The 5,206-nt window shown below is 47.1% G+C and overlaps 1 pseudogene; it reads left to right on the top strand.

The window, feature by feature from the left end:
- The first annotated feature begins 818 nt into the window (after nucleotides 1–818).
- LOC122145384 lies at nucleotides 819–1,821 on the top strand (annotated as a pseudogene).
- The last annotated feature ends 3,385 nt before the right edge of the window (nucleotides 1,822–5,206 follow it).

The raw sequence follows: 5,206 nt of genomic DNA, 5'->3' as shown, positions 1-5,206 counted from the left end.
TCTCAATGGGTCCTGCACACGGTAGAGAAAGGTTACCGTATTCAGTTCGGCTCTGCACCGCCGATGTTCAACGGGGTTACTCCGACGATAGTCGGCCCCGAGCAGGGTCTGGTTATGGAACAAGAAGTGAAAGCCCTATTAGAGAAGGAGGCCATCGAGGTGGTCCCTCCTCAAGACAGGGAATCCGGATTTTACAGCCGGTATTTCATAGTTCCAAAGAAGGATGGGGGGTTGCGTCCGATCATAGACCTGCGGGTCTTAAATCGATCAGTTATGAGACTGAAGTTCAAGATGCTCACGATCAAGCATGTTGTAGCGCAGATCAGGTCCGAGGACTGGTTTGTCACAATAGATCTCAAAGATGCATACTTCCACATATCCATCCTTCCACAACAAAGGAAGTTTCTGAGGTTTGCTTTCGGGGGCGAAGCTTACCAATATCGAGTACTTCCCTTTGGCCTCGCACTCTCTCACCCCGCACGTTGACGAAATGTGTAGATGCGGCTCTGGTCCCCCTGCGCATGCAGGGCATCCGCATTCTCAACTACATCGACGATTGGTTGATTTTAGCTCAGTCAGAGCAGGCTGCGGCTCGGCATCGAGATGTCGTTCTCGCACATATGGGGGAGCTGGGTTTGAGACTGAACGCCAAGAAGAGTGTACTTTCTCCAGTTCAGAGAACCACCTATCTAGGCGTAGTATGGGATTCGACCACGATGCAGGCACGATTGTCCCCTGCTCGTATCGAGTCGATCCTCATCTCAGTCGAGAGAGTCAAAGAAAGCCAGTCACTCACTGTCAAACAATTTCAAAAATTGTTGGGTCTGATGGCAGCTGCGTCCAACGTGATACCTTTTGGCCTGCTGTACATGAGACCCCTACAGTGGTGGCTCAAGACCAAGGGATTTTCCCCGAGGGGCAATCCACTTCGAACTATCAAGGTCACGCGGCGCTGCCTCCGTGCCTTAGACATGTGGAAGAAACCTTGGTTCTTGAATCAGGGCCCAGTGCTGGGAGCTCCTGGTCGCCGTGTAACACTAGCGACGGATGCTTCCCTCACTGGTTGGGGTGCGGTCATGAGTGGCAACCCTGCCCGCGGTCTGTGGAGCGGTCGCCATCTGACATGGCATATCAATTGTCTAGAAATGCTAGCAGTTTTATCGTGCACTGAAGCACTTCCTCCCAGACCTAAGGGATCACCATGTGTTGGTGCGCACCGACAACACATCGGTGGTCTCTTACATCAACCACCAGGGAGGTCTGCGTTCGCGCCCCTTGTACAAGCTGGCGCACCAGATCCTTGTGTGGTCCCAGGGCAAACTCCTCTCACTCAGAGCAGTATATATTCCTGGGAAACTGAATGTGGGAGCAGACATACTGTCGAGGCAGGGGCCGAGGCCCAGGGAATGGAAGCTTCACCCCGAGGTGGTGGAGCAGATATGGAGAATTTTTGGCAGAGCTCAAGTAGACCTCTTTGCAACTCAGGAGACAGCACAATGTCCCCTTTGGTTCTCTCTAGTTCATCCAGCTCCCCTGGGACTGGACGCTATGGTACAGACCTGGCCGAGGCTTCGTCTGTACGCATTTCCCCCTATTGCTCTGCTCCCGGGAGTTCTGGCGAGAGTACGCCGGGACGGGGTCCGTCTATTGTTAGTAGCCCCGTTCTGGCCGGGCCGAGTATGGTTCGCAGATCTGGTCTCGCTCCTCGACGGCTCTCCTTGGGAGATACCGATCAGGACAGACCTACTCTCACAGGCGCAGGGCACGATAATTCACCCTCGCCCGGAGCTGTGGAAGCTGTGGGTGTGGCCCCTGAGGGGGCGCAGTTCATAGCATCCGGTCTCTCAACTGAGGTTGTTGAGACCCTCCTCCAATCCAGAGCTCCCTCAATGAGGAAACTGTACGCCCTGAGGTGGAAACTCTTCACCTCATGGTGCAGAAACCGCCAGCTAGACCCAGTAAACTGCCCAGTCGGTACAGTTCTGGAGTTCCTACAGGCCAGGTTCTCTGCAGGGTTGACCCACTCCACGTTGAAGGTCTACGTGGCGGCCATTGCGGCCTACCACGCCCTTCTCGATGGTCAGTCTTTGGGAAGACACCCATTAGTTACACGTTTCCTCCGCGGTGCGCTGAGGCTGAGACCTCCAGTAAGGTCCCGTATTCCCCCGTGGGACTTGGTTGTGGTGCTAGAGGCCTTGTGCAGACCTCCATTTGAGCCTATTCAAGATATTTCAGACAGACATCTGACACTTAAAACTGCCTTTCTGTTGGCCATTACCTCTCTGAGGAGAGTAGGAGATTTGCAGGCCCTCTCAGTGGCCCCTACATATCTGGACTTTGCACCTGGCATGACCAAAGCGTTCATATACCCTCGAGCGGGATATGTTCCTAAGGTCCCCTCTGTCACACCACAACCTGTAGTGCTGCAGGCTTTCTGTCCTCCTCCCTTTCGGGAGCCCGGCCAAGAGAAGCTAAACTGTATGTGTCCAGTTCGAGCACTGGACGCATACGTCCACAGAGCTGCCCTGTGGAGAAAAACAGACCAATTGCTTGTATGCTATGGTCCCCCCAAGAGGTGGTTCTCCTGCTTCTAAGCAGTCTATTAGTCGTTGGATAGTCGAGGCTATCAATGCCACCTATGAGTCCTCTGGTCGTCCCCCGCTGTTGGGAGCCAAGGCTCACTCCACACGGGGTATGGCGGCCTCCAAGGCCTTTTTGGCAGGTGTATCCATGCTGGACATCTGCAACGCTGCGGGGTGGTCCACGCCCTCTACATTTGCAAAATTTTACGGCCTAGACATGCCGGTCACTCCAGGCGCATCCGTCCTCTCGTCCTAAGCTGTGCTCTTCGGATACACACTAGGCAGGGGTTTGGGAGTCTGGCAGCGTTGGTACTCGTTCCCCAAAGCGCTTGACGCAGCTCGAGTTCCTGAAGAGGAACGTCTCTAGGTTACGTATGTAACCCTAGTTCCTCGAGGGAACGAGACGCTGCGTCTCGGAGCCATACCCCCCGGCACCCCTGCCGGCGCTTGCTGGTACTCGAAGCTGATGCCAGCTGCGCGGCATGTGCTTTTATAGCTTCCTGGTCGCTTACGTCACCCCGCCCGTGACGTCACACTCTTCCATTGGACTGATTTCACACGATATTCAGAGTCGCTCACGCTAGACGCGTTCCCCAAAGCGCTCGACGCAGCGTCTCGTTCCCTCGAGGAACTAGGGTTACATACGTAACCTAGAGACGTTCTTTTTGGTGTCATCAGGAGAAGATGCCACAAAATGCGTATATCCATGTTTATTGACCCCAGAGAGTTAAGCAATGTAAGCAAGATTAGCGCCAACCATGCTAGCGATGCTAACGGGCTATAAGCTAGTAGCGGACTCGGCAAATCAAAATAAAACTAGTGATAACAAGGTGCTCCGATTGTTTTTGTTGTAGAATACAATGGGGGATATATTCACATGTTATAGAAACGAACATTATGCTGTATAAAATTGATAACACTACTAACACTAATAAAATGCTTGTATTTACGTACTTGTATCTACATATATCATATTACAAGGAGGGGAGTCAGCTACAACAGTTAAAAGTTATGCATTTTTACATCTAAACATGTTATATGTTAGTACGCTGTTTTGTCATGAAATGATCTCATCACATGTTTATTTTAGTGCTAAAGTTTGTATAAAAATGCTATATATTTATATATATAAAAAACATCTGGCAGTGTGATCAAAAAATTAGAGATAATATCATGATTAATAATACTTTTGGTTAATTTGTCACTTGGGAAATCAAGTTGAGCACATTGCAGTTTTGGAGACAGTATTCTACACAATTCTGACTTTTATATACTGCCATTTCTGCCAAATATATGAAGTCACCATAGGTTTTCTATATTGTGAACAGTATACATACTATAAACTGATGAAAATTGTACAATAATTGCAGTATGTCCTGAACATATAGTCTGTGATCGCCATCAGTTTTTGGAGTCAGGTTTAAAAAGTTGGCAAGATTGGAAAAGGACGATACTAAAGAGAGGGACGATGTGGAGCTAAACAGGTGCTCTGTTCTCTGTTTGGGAGCAGTGCAGCGTGAGGAAAAGCTTGTTAAAATCCTAATAGTAGCTATCAAAGGCTATTGATTATCTTTCCCGACCTGTTTGGGTGACAAAGTGAGCATTAACACGGACCTGTGTGAGAGATCTGTGCTCCTTCGGGGTGGCCTGCTCCCTCACGGCCCGGCAGATTTTGGTGTGAAGCCTGCCTCAAGCAGATCGACAGTCCCGTTCACTCTCCTGCCACCAGATAATCCATTTTGCTGGCTCACATCAAACAGCCTCTGCCCTGAGGCCCACTGCATGCTCCTCACAAAGAGCGCAGCTTCTCCACGGCCTGCACACAAACTGTACACACTCACGAGCACATCTGATGTTGTGACATCCCATCACAGGACGCTTTCATGCATCAGATCATAAGAGCTCCCCATTTTTACATATATAAACACATGAAACCACAAACACACAATAATGAGGAGTATCATTTGCTGAAGGCACGGTTCAAACTTTCATTTTAGGATTGGTCTATTTAAAGACAACATGAAAACCAATCTGACCCTATTTAATGTTCTAGATACTTTGTATAAATTGCTTGGTGTTATTCTATAACACACATAGGGATTATATGTTGCATGTCCATGGCACATATCACTCATAGAAGAAAATACATTTAATGCATTTTTATACTTTGACATTTATATATATGTATGTATGTATGTATATATTTATTATTATTAGTATTTTATTTATTTATTTGTATTTTTGTGAGAATTAAACACCAATTATTTATTTGTTATTTTTAATTTATTTGTATTTTTTTTTATTATCATTGCTGTCATTTTTAACATTAAGTATAAAGAATGTACCACAGATATAACCATAATTTATAAACATACATAATGTAATTATTATATTGTGTTTTGCATTACATCTTTGCATGAATAATAATAACAACAACAATAATAGTGATGGATTATTATTATTATTGTTGTTGTTTATTAGTGATTGTTGTGTTTTATTATTGTTATCAGCTTACGTTATTATTAGTAGCAGAATTTTTATTATAACAATGTATTAGTTTCATGTTGCAAAAAAGTCTCTCACACGGCTCCGGGGGGTGAACAAAGGCCTTCTGTAGCAAACTG

This window comes from Cyprinus carpio, chromosome A6 (assembly GCF_018340385.1).
Source record: "Cyprinus carpio isolate SPL01 chromosome A6, ASM1834038v1, whole genome shotgun sequence".
NCBI lineage: Eukaryota > Metazoa > Chordata > Actinopteri > Cypriniformes > Cyprinidae > Cyprinus > Cyprinus carpio.
This window is presented reverse-complemented; position numbering and strand designations above follow the sequence as displayed.